The sequence below is a fragment of the Gallus gallus genome, chromosome 2, assembly GCF_016699485.2.
Source record: "Gallus gallus isolate bGalGal1 chromosome 2, bGalGal1.mat.broiler.GRCg7b, whole genome shotgun sequence".
NCBI classification, from domain to species: Eukaryota; Metazoa; Chordata; class Aves; order Galliformes; family Phasianidae; genus Gallus; species Gallus gallus.
The window spans coordinates 7,772,866-7,792,890 of NC_052533.1; positions in this window are offsets into that span (position 1 = coordinate 7,772,866).

A 20,025-nucleotide genomic window follows, 5' to 3' on the forward strand; every position below is an offset into this window, starting at 1 on the left:
TATAAACATCAGTGTGTTATCAACATTGTTTTTCTCCTAGAATCAACACATAGCATCATACTCAGAAAAAAACAATTCTGCCCCAGCTGAAACTAAGACACTTTTCCTGAGCTCTGCTTTTTGTTGCAGTTGCTCAGTCTGCACCTTTCAGCCCACAGCTGCAGCACAGTGTGGATGACTGGATCCTTTATTTAAAGAAAGGGAAGAAAAGTCCCATATTCACAGTGGTGAATCCTGCCTGTGCCCCCCTTACTTTCCACCTGGCATGGCTGACCACTTTGCAAACCACTTGGTAAAATAATGCAAACTTACTTGCAGGAAAGGCACTTTGATTAGCACAGCACATCCCCAAATGAAAAAGCACTGCTATCATATATCTGCCTCCTGGTTTTATCAGTGCCTGCAGCACCAAGCCAAAGTGAAGTATTAGGAGGTAAATCACCTCCACGCGTTTCTCACAGGCACTTAGGAAGAGAAAGCAATTTTAGGGAGGATCACACAGAGTTCCTCAGTGAGGAAGTTCTATTATCTCACCCTGTGCTCTCTCTCTGTCCAACAATATTAAACTAAACAAGCAACAGACAGGGAGAGAAGACCAGAGAGAAGTGGAACTTTCAGATGGCAGAGGAGCACAGTTCTCTGCCTTGGCTCTGCCGCTCATGACACATTTATCATCTCTGCAGCAATGCAGTCGATGCCCCCACCAAGACAACAGCACAACCCATCTTCTCTGCTGGTCACTGGGCTTTCTGAAGACAATTCCACACAGTTCAGCATCTTTCAGCCCTTGAAGAAACATACAGACAGCTGCCAGAGCTCTCATACTCACTCTCATAGCACTTGGGGACATGGGTGATGATGGGTCAATGGCTGGACTAGATTATCTTAGTGATCTTTTCCAATCTTAATGGTTCTATGATTCCATGATCCTCTTTGGTTTTGGGTTGTTACACAAGCTCTGATATCCTCCCAGCAGCCTATCTGTTGTCAACACCTGAAGGATCACAGAATTTGCCCATTTCTCCAACGAGTTTCCAGAGACAGATTTGAAAGTGCATAAAAGTTCCTGGCAAGCTGGGATGAAGGAGAAAATAAACCTTTTTTTTTTTTTGTTGAGGCTGAGCTGCTGAGCCATGCAGGACAGGCAGCAACTTACAGAGCAGGAGGTGCAAGAAGATGCAAACATCCCCTGGAGCATTGGGTGCTGCCTGCAATATCTGTGTGCCATGAAGTGGCCTGAAATACCTCGATCATGGGGAAACAGAGCAGTGTGCCACCAGCTGTGCCCAATGCTTCATGGAGAGGCACTGGTAAGGCACCAACTGGAAAACCACACAAAACTGTTCCAAAATGTAGGGCTGTCCAAAACCAGCAACAATTTTCAAGTGCAACTTGGAATGCCAGGGGGATAACAATCAGCATTCCTTGCCTCTGGCAGAGCAAGAAGATGGCAAAAGCAATGCTACAGGGCAATGCATGCTGAAGGGGAACCTCTGCCTTTTGAAGCCTTTGGGGATGGATGCCAAGTGTTCATATGCAGTTGAACCATTTTCACTGCAGTGGAAAAGATGTTGTGTTCTCTTGAAATTCCTTCAAGCCCTATGATCCGCATCTGTACACTGCACCACTGCATTAAATATCTCTGTGCTTGTATTCTTTCCAGAGAAGGATCACTCTTCCCCATGGCAGAAGGTCTTTGGGGACACAAAATTAAGACCATTTTAAAAGGACTCAGCCACTGCTTGGTGGAGAAGTACTGATAGCACTGCATGGGTGACAGTGCAGATCCACATCTCTTGGGCTGGTTTTGCTCTTTATAATAGAGATCACACTCTTTGTAGACGTGTTGTCCAAGCTCTGCCCACACCCTATGTCTGTACACAGTAAAGACCAATCACCAGGATGGGACAGACTTCAGGAATACAGTGTGCCCTGATCATGAAGTAGAAGGGAGCAGTCCCAAGGGACCTCAGAACCATGAGACGCAGGAGTGAGTGGGGTGGAATAGGGCCTGGCAATAACTGCCATTATGCATGAAAGGACAGCGGATGAGAAATTATAATGTCAGTTCTCTATTCAGATGAGAAAAAAAGGTCGAATGGTGAAGAGTAAAGGAAAGCATTTCAAAAGGAGCAAAATAATACCTAGCAGAAATTGCACAAGGTTGCAGTTGGCTTGGAGGTAGCAGAGGCTAAGAGCTGACAGTTTCATCGTGGAAATTATTTAGGAAATGACCAAGGGAACACACTTCATTGTTCAAATGTCAAACTGCTTGTATGTGGAGAGGAGAGTGTGTATTTATCAGCTGCAGTAATACACATCCCACAAAGGAGAAGAGCAAAGAAACCAAAAATTTTATCATAGATCTGTTGTGACTCAGACGTCTCTGGTGCTCAGGCTGAAGAAAATACACAGGAGAGGAAGATTCATATTACATTTCCTAGAACAGAGGAGTGATAGGCAAATGCTAAGCAGGATATAAGTCTTGACAGAAGAGAAAACAATGCTTTTCCCAACCGTTAGGTGAAAAAGCAAAAACATCATGCGTGATCTCAGTGCAGCAACAATCAAGAGATGCACCCACAGTAACAAACAGCAATTGAACTGGGGCAGCCACAATTAGACGACAGGATTCAGTCTAAGAGTTCAGGGTAGTACAGTAGGAACAGTTCATGTTGTAGGCAGCTATAGATTAAGACAGATTTGCAAGGAAAAAATCCTAGGGAACACAATTTTTCTCTAAAAGAGAAAGTACAGATTTGTAGGTAGGAAATGAACACATCTTGGGAAACAGAAGGAAGATACGCACTTCATCAAGAATAAAAATGTGTGTTGCAATAATATATCCAGAGAAAAGAGGAAAAGGAGCAGTCTGACTGCACCATTTCTATTTTGTTAGGATTGGATCCAGTTCTGGTGAGGTGACCATGGGAGAACCACCTACCCAGACTGACCAAGCCACCTGCAGCTGTTTCCTGTCGTGTTTCCTCATAGATTCAGTGCAGGAGCTGATACTGACATGCACTTCACAGAGGCGATTTCCAGTTTGCAGGTAGGGACTGCAGTCCAAAAAATCAAACAAAGTCAAATGCAGGGCTGATAATGAGTTCTTTGCAATCCCCATCCGGTGACTCGATGTGGAAAACACTATTCCTCTTACAACTGGGCTTTCAGGTAGCTCCAGCAATTCACCAGTCAGGAAAGCAAATGGTGACCCAAGGCTGCGGCTGCATCCCCCATCACATAGACTGCACTTTTTTTTCCCCTGATGGGAGTAAAACTTCACACTAAGTTTGTTGGAACAATGTCAGGGTAAGAAAAGATTTCTCACTTCTGTTCAAGCTAGAATTCACGTTCCTTCATGTCATTCTCTAAGAGCCACGTGTTGGGCAAAGATAGCTTGCTCACATCAAGAACTACTGAAGCTTAAGCACAAAACTGGAGTGTCGGAGGTGAGGTACAGTACTTTATGGCTGAGATGTTTTGTTTTACCTTTGGGTCAGCATAGGTGATGAATGAACCCATCCCTGTTCTGCTTCTTCAGACCTGCCACATCCAGTGTGCTTTGGATATATGGAATAAAGTCCCAAAAAGGCAACCTAGGTCAATAATAAGGATGAGAAATTCAGGCTAGCAGCTATGAGTTAACCGTGAAGAATTGCCAAAGCATTTTGTGCCACTAGGTGTCCGAGCAATAGAATGGCAGATGAAATTCTGGATAAATAAGCATAAAGAAAAGCAAATAGGAAAATAATTCTAATTTTGCACAGAGATGGGCTGTGAGATATTACCAACCAGGTACAAAAACTTCTGTTTATAATAGATGGTTATATGAAAATATCAGCTTACTGCAAACAGAACTGCAATTGCAACTATTGCAGCTTAGCTTTTCTTACAGCTTTTGGATGCTTAGACCCAAATCCAGCTATTCAGACCTCACACAATGTAACACAGACGAGTAATTACCATCTCCTCAAACCTCTCCTGCAGAAACCATAAGTGTTCTTCTCCCTCCTATCTCTTAAAGTCTATTGGGTCATCTGACGAGGTTCCCAAGTTGCTTGTTTTAAAGTTGCTTCCAGGTGGAAGTTACCACCTTGGGTGTTCTTATGTTAACCAACCCCAGCAAATGCATCTGCCACAGCGCATTGCAAGCCAGCTGTCCCCTTGCTCTTTGTCATTTGCTACCACTCAGCTTTTTGAAGAAGGTTGCTTCACACTGGGAAACACTGACAAGGCACAGCCAATTCCATAAGATACACATACACACCATGTTACGGAATGGCTTGCTAGACCTGTACAGCTCAACACTGGTCTTCTTTAGCCCAGAGACTACAATAGCAAGTGCTGCTCTGCTTGCAGAAGGCAATTTTTTGTTTGCATCCCAGAAACCAAGCCATGTGAAGTTTACAATTCAGCCCATATGAAAAGGCAGTGAGTCTCCCCCTGCTATTTTCATAAGCTACTTGCACATTCTATGCACTGCTCTGATTACTGATCAGCCTTTTTCACATGCCTGCAGATATTGTCATCTCTTGGCTGTTAAAACTTCTAGGTCAATGGGGAAAATGTCAATGAGTCAACAAATGAATTTTAACTATGCATCCCACAGATGAAGAGTAGAGGAATATGGCAGGTCCTGAGCAGGAATGAAGATTCAGAGAGGGAAATGACAGCAAAGCATTTGAGATGCATACAGTATTGTATTTATGGCCATCCAAGACACAGTCAGCTAAGCAGTTTCTTGAATAGGACTGCATAATCAAATCATAGCATTGTTTGAGTTGGAAGAGACCTTGAAAGACCACCTAGTCCAACTCCTCTGCAATGAACAGGGACACTACAGCTCCACCAGGTGCTCAGAGCCCTTTCCAGCCTGACCTTGAGTGTCTCCAGGGATGGGGCATCCACCTCTCTGGGCAACCTGTGCCAGTGCTTCACTGCCATTATCATAAAAAACTGTCTTCTTACATCTGGTCTAAACCTCCCCTCTCTAGTTTGAAACCATTTCCCCTCACCACAGGCCTTGCTAAAGAGTCTGCCCCCTTCTTTCCTACATCCCCCCTTTAGATACTGACAGGCTGCTCTCAGGTCTCCCCTGAGCCTTCCCTTCTCCAGGCTGCACAGCCCCAGCTCTCTCAGCCTGTCCTTGTAGGAGAGGTGTTCCATCCCTGGAGTCATTTTTGCAGCCCTCCCCTGGGTGTGCTCCAACAGGTCCATGTATCTCAAGTTATCAGCTGGTGAAAACTGCTCCATACAGTTACAGGTAGGCTGATGATTCGGTAACAGGATTCACATTAGAAAATCTCTCAAGTATAATTCCCAGAACACAGTCATCCCAATTGCCTCAACACATGCACCACTGGGGATTTCCTCATGCTGGAAGGGACCAGGATTCCCATAGGAACTGTGTTATAACTGCCACAGCGTGGAGCCATTGGCCTTCGTGAGAAAGGTTGGGTTGACAAAGGCATTTCAATCCAAAATCAAGTCATAGACTTTGTTTCCCTTTAAAACAGGCAAGTACTGCTAATGTCAATTTCTCAAAGAAACTTGGCGTGGAGCAAAGAGAGAGTCAAAGCTTACATGGAGAATAAATGGTGCGGCAAGAAAGAGCTCTCAGCCTTCCCATCACACGTGCCCTTCCCTGGATACAGTGTGAAAAAGGACCTGTCTAACTCATGGTGGGGACATGCAGATCCTACCACTTAAATGCAGCAGTCCAGTAAAACAGAAATAATGTTTTCCTGAGGGAAAAGAGGGTGGTGGGGAACAGTCAGGTATACGCAGTTCCAGGAAACTGTGCATTGGGAACAGCCAAGTTAATAAGAAAGGCCATTTTTAAGACACCAAAAAATTCCTCTGCTTCTTCTCAAATGGAATTTGATGTGTCCTCGGTCTGCCAGTGCAAGCTAATCCCTCGGCTCATTTGTAAAGAAAATAGTGATATAAATGGATAAAGCTCTCAAGGTAGCTGCTAACAATCATGTTCCAAGCCAATTTTCTGCTTCACTAATGCTCTGAAGCTAATCAGCATTTTTCTAAAGGATCTCTGTTACAGCATATAATACACGATTTTTCAGCCCCCAAAATACTTCCTTGGAAATATTGATGCTGGTTGCACCCTCTGTTGCTTATTTACCCTTCCCAATTAAAACACGTCTCACAGAAGTACTCCTGCTGGCTGCAGCCCCCGAAAAGAAGTGACCTTCTCCTGGCTCAGTGCTTCCCTGGCACTGAGGTGGAAGGCATCCACGTGCAAGGCGAGGAGCAGCGGGAGGAGGGATGGTGCCAGGCGGATGCTGGCACAGCATGGAGCACAGGGAAGCAGACGGTGAGCTGGGCAGGTAGAGGCTTCACGGAGCCCCGGTATCGAGACCATTGAGAGATCTGAGCTCTTTTCAACTAGAATGAGGACTGTGGTCTGCAGGTGGCACCGAAGGGGACACGCAGGTGACGTACTTACCCTTCAGGGCACGTCCGGCATGGGGCTTTGAGAAATTGCGTTTCTATTAAGCTTCATCATGCAGATTAAAAACTGCATTGCCCTCCACAGCCGTCTTTGGAACAAGTGGTACTAAATTAATCAGCTCTCACTTTTTCTAATAACGAGATACATTTCAGGAGGAGACTACAGTTCTGGTAGCTGTTCATCTATTTAATCCTTGGCATCATGCCTAGGTCTTGCTTGACTATCATAGTATCACAGAGTCATCTGAATTGGAAAGGACCCTAAATGTCACCTAGTCCAACTCCCTGCAATGAGCAGGGGCACCTTTAGCTCCATCAGGTGCTCAGGGCCCCATCCAGCCTGACCTTGAGTGTCTCCAAGGACGGGGCATCCACCACTCTGGGCAAACATTATCTGGGTCCTGAGTGTTTGCTACTCATCATTTTGCTGATTTCTTCAGCATACTCTTTTACCAGCATTTCAAATGGGGATGAAGTCTCTGATGAGATCCGTGTAAAAGAGATCTCCAAGATACTAGAAAGTGAACGTAGATGAAAAAAGTCAATTTAGCTTTTCTGCGTTGGCCTTGACTGAGTGCTCCTTTCATATCACATTCTTACAACTCTTTGATAGTCCTTCTGTCCTCAAGTTTTTCAAAAAGGACTTATCATTAATTTTGATGCCTTCCACAAGCCCTTCAACTACTTTTTATCCTGCCCTCTTTCATTTTCCAACTAGCACATTTTTACGTATATTTCTATATTTTCTTCCATTCTACTGTAATTTGAGCCTGTGATGCCTCTTTGCTTCCAGTAGATCCAGCCACTACATCCAGAGTACCCATTCACATGTGAATCTTTCTAAAGGTGCTACCCTGTCTGGATCCCTGCCAGCCAAGGTAGGGTCCATAACATGTGCCGCCACACTAAGGATGCTGGACAAGGTCTCTGGGATGCCCAACATAAGTTGTCTCTGAAAACACATCTGCTGTGATTTCTAAAGGGGTCCTAAGTCTCAAGGAGTGCCAGAGCTGAGCCACAAAGACTACAGAAATAGGAGATTCTGACACAAAAACAAAACAAACAAAAACCGTTAAGCAGGAGATAGGGTTTTGCTTTTCTGAGACTTTGATAACTTTTAGTTGATTTTTGAGAGTTTCTTCATAAACACAGGAAATGAACACTTTCATTTTTGCTCAGTACCTCCACATCAGAAGGTATTTAGCCCATTTCTGCACTAACTGCAGAATTGTTGTTTACCTGGCCTCATCCTGAAGGCACCAACTCCATCTTTTCGCTACTAACTTATAAAGAAATGCCAGGTGCACTGTACTGCAAAAGCATCAGGTACAATACTGACAGCTACATCTCAAGAACTGTTCAAGGAGAAGAGGCTACTAACAGTTAGTGCTTTTTACATCCATGATTTCCTCTGATGTTGAGATGATGCAGGCTATGATACTACAGAAAACAGGAAGGAATGGGCTCGCAGAGCTACATAATGAACAAGATGCAATAGAAATGTTGAAATCTGCAGGTAAATTCATTTAAGGACAAGACTAGTGAAAACAACTGAAACATTTTCTATTTATGCCTTTACATTAGCAGTAAAATTCATATTTTCCTAGAATCTTTTCAAGAATATACATTCATTTTTTCAGCTTTAATTCCATTTTCATCTCAATGATGGCATCCTTCAAAACATCCTTTCCACTGCAGCCACTTGAAGCAAAGTGTTCTCGAGTTCTGCTGAGAGATCATGAAACATTTGCAAGTTCTGCGAGCAGCAAAAGGAACTGATCCTAATTTACGTGTTTTTAATATATAGCAGCATGTTTTGCTTGGTGGAGCAGAGAAGTATCAATTGAAATATTAGTCAAATTACTGCTTTGTCAGCAAGAGACACTTTATGCAGAGAAAGAACTGCAATATCATGATTTCCCTACCGGAAAGCTGGGGAGGGACTTTTTATAAGGGCAGGTAGGGACAGGATGAGGGGAAATGGTTTTAAACAAGAGGAGGGTAGATTTAGAAGAGATATTAGGAAGAAACTCTTTACTGTGAGGGTGGTGAGACACTGGCACACGTTGCCCAGAGAGGTTGTGAATGCCCCCTCCCTGGAAACATCCAAGGCCAGGATGGATGAGGCTGTGAGCAACCTGGTCTAGAGGGAGGTGTCCCTACCTGTAGAAGGAGGGCTGGAACCAGATGATCTTAAAGGTCCCTTCCAACCCAAACCATTCTGTGATTCTACGATGTTTCTTACTTTGAGGTTACATCTAAAATGAATTGAATATTTGAATTTCTGCAGCATAAAATGGCTGTCATCTCAGATAAGGTCTTCTTTTTTTTTCCTATTTTTTAATTCATAAAGCAGGCAAATTTTCAAGATTCCAAGGAGAAATTACCGAACAAAATTAATCTCATCAGATAAACCAAGGAAGGCCAGACCGTTTTTGCCCTTCTGAAATGAGGCAAAGATACAACTTCGACCCAAACTGCCCTACAAACCCTGTGTATCCCACTCTGCAGAGACACAAAAGAGCTTTCCCACACCGTGAGGATCCTACCTCAGTATCATAGCAACCTTGTTTTCAGATCGCTTTAATAAACTAATCTATCTCAAAAGCATTTGGCACTGGTCCTGCGGGAACGTTGTGGGAACATTACGGTTTGATAATTACAAACTTCCTATTCATTTCCAGGTTAAATGCATTTGTGGTCATTTTATACCCATTTGTTCTCCTGCCAACGTTGCCTGCAGTGGAAGGCCAGAAAGCTTCAGGACACCTGGGGAGTAACTGCTGTTGCTTTCCCACCTGTGCTTCAGCCAGAGCACATCAAAATCAACATGTGCTACCAGAAACTTCACGCTATGCTCCAGATGCAGTGTGCTGCCGGTCCACTCACAGTGAAAATCAAAGACCTTCACATCTGGGAGGTTTTCAGGGGATATTCAGCTGAACAAATGTACAGAAGGATTTCAGCTGTTTTAGACAAGCACCTGGTGCCATCTTTTGTGAGATTCGAATGGTGCAGATTTACATGAAAGGTCCACTGCTCTCTGGAGGCCAGGCACTGCCAAAACCTCTAGACATCTCTGGTAGGGTCCTGAATCCCACCTGGATGTCCACCACAGTGTGAAACAAAGAGCTTTCCAGGGTCTGTTGGCTCAGTCTTCGTTGACTATGATGGGAGTTCAACCATAGTGCTCACAAAGTGCTGACATGTAGACACTTGAATATCAGCATCCTAATTAATGATCCAAGTCCCATCTCACCTTGCAACGTTGACTGAACAACCACTATTTTTCTGGATAAACAGTCACTGCACCAATAGAATCCACCGTCTCTGCAACTTCCTCTGCAAAGGAAAATTAAATCAGTGGGATAATCCTACACTAAACTGGAGTTAAGGAATCGTAAAGGAAAAACTAGAGGCAGTTCTGGATTAGCACTGCAAATTACTGCTGAGGTGCAACCAGGACAGCTTCTGTTGGAGCAGTGCAATGCTTGGACGGCCAACAGAATCCACCTGATAAATAGAACCAGATTTGAGTTCACTCCTTTCTCAAAGAGGTATCACGTATTTGGAGTACTGCTTAAATATCTCAGCATACTAAAAGAGAAAGAGGCTAAATAAAATTTAAAGAATTGACACCCATTTCTTTCTTGCTTCCTCCAAGGAAGGCGACCCAGAGACATAGAAGTATCTCTAAACTTATTGTGAATACATAGGGTTATTGGAAATCAATGCTGAAAATGTCAGACTTTGAGAAATAACTCCTTATGGCTGGATTTTGTATGTTCTCCTAAGAGGAAAGCATAAAAATTTAAAAATACAAGTTAGAAAACCTGGAATGACCTGGTTTCAATTATCCTTACAAGACATTAATTAGAAAAGATAAAGCATTGTAAGAAAGATTTTGTCCTCTAGGAGTGAGATTCCTTATGGCATTGGGTTGGTATTACCTGAAACTATTGCACTGTAGCCAGAAGGTCCCTCAAATGTGGCACGGAATCAGGGAAGAAATGAAGGAAGAATAATGGATGGCATGAATAATATAGAAACATAAACAACATGTTGAACACCTCTAAATATAGGTCAGTCAAATGAAATGGAAGGGTAGACCAAGAGAAGATTGCACTGAATTTCATTTTCCAAGAGCACATTTTGGTGTATTAAAGGTGGAAGGAATTCCTTCCAGTGCATGTGGTGAAGGTTCCCCTTGCCCTGTGTGGCAGGACAAACAACAACCTGTCCCACCAGACAGGAGATATACCTGTGAAAAAGAGCTCCTGACACCTCAGGAACAGCAATGAAAATGAGCAGAGAGAGAGCAAGGAGTGACATAAAGAGCTGACAGTGAAGAAAAACATTATCTCTGAAGCCAAGAGCTATAGTGGTAAAAGCAAAAATTGCCAGTCATGCAAGATAATGAGAAGCATGGACACAAAACTGCAAAACAAGTGCTTGCCTCCAACTTTGGTGTCAGTAAGATAGCACTGGTACTGTCTGTGAGCCAAAAGGAGATAGGAAATAAGAGAAGGAGCATGGCAGTGCAAGGCAGACACTGCACTCAGTATTCTCACATCTCACAGCTGGAAGGACCCACTACCCTTTCTGAGTTCCACATGCCCATCCAGGAGTCATAAAGGTTGGAAAAGACCACTGAGATCAGCAAGTCCAACCGCTGACCCATCACCCACCACATCCCTCAGTGCCACATCTAGCCTTCTCTTGAAAACCTGCATTTAATGGGAGAACAGGAAACACAAAAAGGAAAGAAAAGAAGGAGTGAAATGACAACCTCTTATGCCCAACCTTAAAAACAGGTGAGATTTCAGATCAGATCTGGAATAAGAGTATAATGGTGATAAATGATATAACAACCATTATGAAAATTTCAAAGTAAGATCAGGGACATAACTGGCTTTATAGATGTGCAGTGGAGCTCATCCATGCTGGCTTGAAAAAAGTATTTGATTAAACACCATCTGGGAGATCAGCTCAGATGGGGAGAGTGGAAGCTGGATGAACTGCAGAGTGGGCGTGGAGATGGAAACACGTACTACTGCAAGGGTGAGGATCAGGCTGCAGGGAAATTACTAATAGATTTCCTCAAGAATCAGTCTGGAGACCAACATTTTTATTAATTACTTGGGCACAGAAACTGCCTGACAAAATCTGCTAATGGCATAATTTAGAGGCAGTGTCAGTACGGAGGTGGAGTGAGATAACAGCAGAAGCAGCACATGATTCTGACTGCAATATGAGGAAAGAGAAGAAATTCACTGGTACAAAAAGCAGTGTAATTTATTTGGGAACTAAATATCCACATTGCCTTGTGATATAAACATATGGCTTATCACCTGGAAATGACTGAGAAGTTCCAGGTGATGGGACAAGGATCAGCATAATGCAGCTGGGAAAATGACAAACATGGTTTTAGTGCCAGGATGAGGCAGGTATTCAATTCCTTGGATTGGGAAAGGTCTCTGTGGCACAGGTAGTAAACATGATTATTGGTATCCCTCATCTGCAAGTTGCCCCAGCTGTAATGGCAAATGGTCAAGCAAAAAGGCTAGCTCAGCCAGAGAGGATCATTGAAGCTTACTAGGATAACTGGAAAAGCTGGGAGGCATTCATCAAAAGGAAGTGGAAGGAGATTGGCTTGATCAGCCTGGAAAAACAGGCTGCTGGTATAGCTACTTGTATATGCACAAATGTAAAATAGGTGGGAAAGAGGAAAGGCGTGTAACTGGCCAGGTCGTGTTGGCAGGAGAATGAACTGGTACACACTGTTGTGAATTATTACACACTGGAGCACATAAGAAAGTTTCTACTTATTAAGAGCAAGCAGAAGCCTACCTCCTTTCATGAGGGATCTCAACATACTTATGGAGAGCACAACATGCCTTTCCTCACAACCAAAGTGAGTGAGCTCCAAGACATTAGGAGGTCCTCTCTGGATCTCTGCTACAGAAAATGGAACCCTGCAGCACCTATGGGAGCAGTCTGTGCCAGGAAGAGGAGTTTGCAATCCTGTCATCTCAATTCCCAGGGGAGGGTCAGGGGGGCACAGAGCAGGCTGCCCAGGGCAGTGGCACAGCCAGAGCTCAAAGAGAGTTTGGACAATCCTCTGATCATATGGTCTGATTTTTGGATGGTGCTGTGCAGAGCCAGGAGTGGGAGTTGATGATCCTTATGGGTCTCTTCCAACTTGGGATCTTCTACAACTTTACAAGGGCTGGAGAGGAAAAAGGAGCAAAGTCAGAGAACGGAGCAGAGGAAGGAAAGGAAATAAGGACCCTGGGGGCTGCTATCTTATTTATTAGGCCTCGGTAGCTCACCTGGGAGCATGGAGGCTCCCTGGGCATGCTGAGATGAGCAGCTGCTGCCTCCTTCCCTGAGGGAACACAGAAGTAATAGAGTGTTCAGAGGATGCAATGCTGTGCCAGAGGCAAGCAAAAGGAACATGTCATTACTGTGCCTACAGAGACTGGGGCATCCCCAGGAGACAGCAACAGTAATGGTGTTCTATAGTAACTTGATAACTATTCATGCCAGGAGGACAAGTTGCTCTAAGTGGTTTTATTTGCTAAGTCACTGGATAGTAAGGCAACAATTTTCACAGCTGGTGCAAAGAGACCACTTCCTCTGTCTTTTAATACAGGAAAGAAAAAAGATTGAAATTTGGAGTAAGTGAACAATTAAATGCATCCGTTAACAACACACACGTACTCTCCAGTCTCAGGTGGGTGGTGGGCACTCCGTGGAGATGCAGAGCTCTGCAAGGTATCTCCACCACCAATGCTTCCCCACACGGATGTTGTCTGGTTGTGGTCCGGCAACTGTGTCCTCACCTCTCCAAAAGCATAGAAACAGGGAGAGGGGTGTCCAAATGTGTTTCACCTCATTACACAGCTGCATCCTGGCACCAGGCTCAGGAAGACAACTGCTCTGGAGGAACATGCAAAGACAGCAGAAATGCATTGGCCATGGTGTGATTAGCTGGGGTGGGACGTGCACGAGGCTGTAAAGCTGTTTGCAGCGAAGCAGAGAGGAATTTTGTGTGCTTTGAGCTTTCATGAGATCTGAGTGGAAGAGGAATGAGCACAAACACTGTCAAAAATCTTCTCCCCTAACCACTGAAAGCAGAGAAAATTCTTGGAGAATTATAGTGCTGAAGGAATGTCTTTTTGGCTTGAAGACCAAAAGGTGAGAACGTTGTTTCCTACAAAAGGGCTTTTGATTTGTGAGTGGTTACAAGTGGTACAAATATTGGGAAACTCCTGAATCCTATCCTGGCTGGATGCTGCCAAGGCACATAGGGTGCGCATGGCTCCCTCTGCCAGAACCAGTCCTAAAAATACCTCCTCATCAGGCTGCTTTTGGGGTGATCCACTAAGGGCAGCATCCCAGGCATCACCAGATACCCTGGAGCTGGATGCTAGGCTCTCTGGTTCAAGGTCCTACATCCTGGTCCTTCCTGGAGCCCATCCCCATTGAGCAAGAACTGCTCCTTGCTGCTTCACCTCGTCCAGATCTTGGTGAGCAGCTTCATCTGCAGGCAGGAAGTTCTCAAAAGGAGTCCAGTCTGCGTGACTTCATCTACAGTTGTATTTCCTTTTGACTAGAAAAGTCCTCCTTCCCCAGGCAAAGGGATCTTAATGTAGGACTGTCTCTTCCAGGTATACAATTGATACCTGAGGGGATGTTAACCCAGGGGAAAAGAAAAGGGCCAAGTTGTACGAATCATAGAATCATTAAGGGTGGACAAGACCACTAAGATCATCTAGTTGAACTACAAACCCATCCCCACCATGCCCATTTTTGGTCTTTGGAAGCAGGGAGATTGTTTCTAATTACGTTCTTTGCAAGGCAAAGCAAAGCAAAGCATCATTGGGCTTACCAATAATCATATGCAGAAAAAGACAAAAAAATTTGACTCACCCAACTGGTGATGTGGGTCCCTGGCTATAGAACACTCCATCTCAGGAAGCAGCCTATCACCCAGAAGAAGTTCTCTCTCAGGAAGCAAGCCCTTGAGTCAGCCTCAGGGAGGGGTGGACCCTGTGTCAAGTGGGTGAATTGCTTGCACCTGTGCTTCCTGGCCAGCCACAGGTGCTCAGTCATCAGTTCTGGCCATGAGATAGCAGTTCCCCTACACCCACTAAGCCACGTCACTCAGTATGACATCCACCTTTTTCTTGAACACCTGCAGCAACGATGACTCCACCACCTCCCTGGGCAGACTGTGCCAATGCATTACCTCTCTTTCTGAGAATAAATTTTTCTTCATATCCACCCCATGCCTCCCCTGGTGCAACTTAAGGCCATTACCTCTCATACTTTCTTGTCTGTGCAGAACTCAGGAGCCAAACCTAACTCTCAAGAGAAGGACACAAACAATTCTTCTGTCAGAATCTCATTCCTTGGGAAAAACAAGACCAAAACCACATGCACAAATTGCATTCACAAACTTGCTGAAATACACTGAAACTAATCAACATTCTGCTTCTTATGCTGTAAACTGGGCAGGAGTATATTAAGCAAGTGAAAAATATACACAGTTTGGATGTGCTGCCACATGCTCCATCAGATATAATTAAGGCTCCCATTCTTCATCTCTCCTACCACTAGTTCTATACATTAAGTTCCATTTTAATTTAATTACCTTTAATATAGCATTTCTTCATTCAAAATGAGTAACTCCTAGTAATGGTGTTTTCACGGGAATGCAGTTGGTACTTCTAGGGGGGTGTACACTGGTAGTCATCACTGCAATAAGCATGGAGAAATCCCAGTTCCCAGTGCCATGGGTAAGGTAATGAAGTTTGAATGGTTCTGAGAAATTAGAAGGGAACTGGAGGTTTAAACAGTTTTTACAAAAGAAAACAGGAAACTTATGTTTGTTTTTGTTCTGGATTGCAAGTGGGAAATTCACTGGTGAGCCAAAGCTTTGTAAAGTAATTAATTCCCCATATTAATTTTATTGGAGTGCCACACAGCAGTATCTGATGGTCCCATCCAACCCTGAGTCCCTTTGTAGTACAGTCCAGGTAGATGACAATAAATCATCCATGCTACCCAGAGTCCAAAACATGACCCTCCTGAAAGTTTCCCTTTGGGGCAATTTTTTTTTTTTTTCTGGTGGAAATTGAAATGCCTGCAAAATTATCTGTTTTAACCCAGCTGTGATTGTCTGGGGGTGATGGGAATAAGCCCTGACAACTCATGTCCTGCCCTCCTGCCAATAGGGGATGCTCTCTAGTTTGGGCTGATGTTTGTCTCCCTGGAAATCCAGAATGTTCTGCTCTACAAGGACGCACACCAGGAGTCCAATGCCTCTGGAGGATGTCGGACCCACTGCAGGAGTTTGTCCTAGGTGTGCAATAACTGCCATGTGTTGAGCTCCTGCTGCCCAGGTGTGTGTCCTTGCTCAGAAAACACGGTGAGCAACAGAGTCATGGCGACAAAGATGACAGCAAACCCAAGAAACATCACCTGAATGAAAGGTCAGCCTTGCTCTTTGTTTTTTCTTCTGTAGGAACAAAAATTGTTGCAGGTTCTGTAAGTACCATTAAATTTTGATCTAAAGATGTACAGACAAGTGAGCTGGAAGAAAAACACCGTTCTCAGAAGCTTTAACCCCAAGCAATTTTTGTTCTGGACTCTAAAATTCAGAGTCAGTAAATACCTGGGTCTCTCCAAAAGTAATGCCTCCTATTTATTTCCATGGTAACTACAGCAGATAAAAGAACACCATAACACTATTTGATAGAGCAAATTCTCAGCTACACAACACTATTTTTCAATATAATCACCACCATTAGCTATGCATTTTTACCAGTAATGAACAAGAGTCTGCATGCTGTGCTCATAAAAATCTGTGTGGCCATCCAGAATATGGCTTGTCTTTCACTTTGCAATGTCAGTGGATGTCAATGGGTTACATTTTTTCTGCATAGAGGAATTCAGTGGCACTCCTATGCACATCTGTGTCAGACTGCCCCTCTGCTGCCATCTGTCACACAGCAACAAAACAGAATAGAATGTTGTTGGGAAGGCTTAGACTCTACTACCATACCATCAACATCCACCCTTTATGTTGTGGGCCAACATCATAAAATAGGAGGTATTACTTTCGGAGCAGCCCTCGTATTTGGGGCATTTCTTCTTTAGACACTCATGCAGCTAACTTGACAGAAAATTGATGTTTTCCACTTCCCATCAAATAACTTCTGTAAGTTTTTATCTTAGTAGTCAAAACTTAAGGCATGCTGATCTTCCAATGCTTTTGGAAACCACGTGTACTGAAGTTAAAGGAGAAAAATGTCCCAGAAAGGCCATCCTCTCCTTCCCGCCTCCTTTTCGAAAGCAAGTTTGGCTCTGCCTTGATACAACTGTCAATGTTTTTAATGCTCTTGATGTTTTGCTAACCAAGTAAGTTAGAGTAGAGAGCTGATGGCCCGATCCCTTGTGCATGCACCATCCGGTCTACTCAGGTGGAGATGAGTTCACACAAACACTTTGCATGGGTTTACAAAGCCAGAGCTGTTGTTACCTACTGAAATAACTGCAGAAAGCAATGATCCATGCAGGGAGCAGCAGAAAATCATTCCTGACCCCATGCATTGCTCAAACTCCCAGCTTAGCATCACCCAGCCGTGTACTCCATCAGCACGCTGTGAAGCCATACTGCTGGCATTTGGAGTACAGAATCTCAGCGAGTTATTGATATTTCCTTGAATATTATACAACTGCTTGACAACGTAATCCATCATGAGAGTGAAAGCAGATAATTTCCTGGGAGAACATTGAATTCCTGTATTCTGTTTCCTTTCTGGTTAAGCCCACTTGCTGGTCCCATTGTGCTGCTGCCTGTTCTTTGAATTGCCATTTATAAATCGCTCTGTGTACAGCTAACTCTTGCGTAAAAGGCTTCAACAATAGCAGTATACAGTCAAATGCACATAATTGCTTTGACAAAAGAAATAGAAATCACATCAAGGCACATAAACCGTGGTCCCTGTGTACTGCAGTTTAAAATAGATGATGCCCTATGGCTGATAATGTACTTCCGCTATAATCGTTATGAGCCTTCTAAATAAGAAGCCAATTATTGCTCTAACAAGGCGCTCATTAGTAGTCTGGACAGAGATCATACAGATGGTATGGAACAGCTGGAAGTGGCAAAGGGAATCAGAGAAGCGATGTGAGAAAGGCTCAGGTACAAGCAGAGCTGCAGCCCTTTGCAAAGAGCTGGTCGCTGTGTGCTGTAGCTGATGGGATGACTGATTCCTGCTGCTACAGGATTTCAAGCCAATACTGCCCATATCAGCTCTGTAAGTCACTGTGACCTGCAAATTATGAGCTCTGACATTGCTAAGGGCCTGGGTGCCACCGTCACCGAACTCCAGCCCAGGGAAGGAGCAGCCAGTTGCATGGGATAGGATGTGCTCTCTGCAGCACGGCACATCCAGGGAGCTTGGTGGGAGCACTTCTCTCCTATTGCTCTTATCCAGGCTGGGACCACAGGGTTTGACCCAGCAGCTCTGTGGGATGAGCTCTTGTGCCAGAGATGGACATGGTTCCTCCTGTGCATTTTGCTCACTGAATTCTGCACTGATGCAGGAGGTGAATAACGCCGCCCAATGGCACAGCTCACCAAGCTTTGCCTTTGAATCTGCTGTTCTCTCCTGTCTTCATTTGGAAAATGTAGCTGTGGAGGGAAAGAAAAAACACTGGTATCTCTGCTTACAGAACTAGATATATTTTACAACGGCAAGAGCAGCTGTGGTTATCTGTTCACTGGCTGAAGACATAACAAGAGCCCTAACAGTGCATGTTCAGATACATCTGGTGAATTGCCCACAGATTAGTGACAGGCTTACAGTATTTTGGATTGGAGAACAAGAGGAAGGAACAAGGGATGGTTACAAACAGGAGCTGCTCAATGGATCCCAAGCTGAGAGTCAGACCTGGAACAAGGACACCAAGGCAACCTGCAACTGGGCAAACTGGGCAACCTAGTCTGGCTTTCTCCAGAGCAGATGCTTCCAGAGAGTGCATAATGAGTCTGGGCTGATGACAAAAATGAAGCAAAACAAAACAACTCAAAACAAGCAAATGCTGGATTTCCAAACAAAAATCGTTCATTGAAGACGACTGCACATACTGTTAAAACACTGCAGACCTTCGCAGCACGTGCTGATGCACATGCACTGTATCTCCATTGTTGAATTATGCATTTGCAGGAACAGGCTTCTGACATTAAGTGGAGAATGCAGTTACCTTGACCCAGCAGCAGCCAGAGAGCAGTGGGGAGCAGACAGAAGTGCACAGGATCTCGCAGCAATGAGCTGAGCCTGTTATCCCAGGGGCTTGCTGAGGCGGGCAGTCTGTCAGCAACCACTGTTGCATGCAAACTCTACTCTCTTGTTTCTGCCTTCAGCAGAAACTGCTCAACTGAGCACCACTACGAGAGCTCTCATGCCTCAGTTTCCCCATAGGGCACTGAAGCAACATAGGCTTTTCCCCCTAGAGTGTTGCTGTTAGCACTAGGTGCAGGGAAAGCGAGGCGGAATAGGCAAGGGAGCCTCCAAACTGCAAGAAGCAGCAGCAGGAGTGCTGGGGTTATGACATGAGTTGAGCTCACAGCTATCAGCACTCAATCCTTTGAAATACTAACAAAAAGCAGGCAACAGGTCTGGTTTGTCAAGAGATGGGTATGAAAAAGCTAGAGTCTTAAAAGAGCATTGTGAATGCTGGTGCTGAGGAAGAGCCCCATTTCCAGCAGGTTTCTGCATCACAGCCACAGGTTCTGGCATTTCCATACCCCACTAGCCCAGCTCCAAGGACTGAGGATTGATCTGCTGCAGGATTTACTTCCTTCCTAAAGGCACATCTCATAAGCAGCTTTGTAGCTCAAGTAATTACTTACCTCCCCCATTAATTAGGCCTCTACAAGCTAGGTAAGTCATGTGCGGTGCCTGGGGCAAGGAGCAAGGATGTCCCCACCACTGCCAGCCACAGTGCCCAGCCCACCTATATGTTTTTGCTTTGATTAACTGCAACACCTTAAGCACTTCTGGGTTTGGGTTTTTTGTTTGATTGGTTGGGTGTTTATTTTTTTTTCTAAATCATAGGGTGCTGTGCCAGCGTCTTTGCCAGCCCCAGCATTTTCTCTTTAGTGTCTACCTAGTTCAATTGAGCAGGTCCAGCTGTGGTTGTATTTCATTGACACAAAAAGCAGAATATGTTGCTGTAGAGACAGCTATGATTTGCATCTTAATTAAGCAATGACAGATGCCCTACTGATAACAGCAATCTTTAGCTATGGATCCCCATTGGCTTTAAGGTTACAACTTTCCCACATATTAGGAGGTGCTTCTGAACTCAGAATTTTAGCAGGTGATTAGCAGAGCGTTATGTCTTAATGTTTTTGTTGTGTCAAAAGCCTTGCTGGGTTTTTTATCTCCAGGTGAAGGCTGATCTGTGCAGGGGATGTTTCGCTATCACAGTCCTGAGGAAAAGCAATCAGCAAGGGAATGACCTCAAACCTGGGCA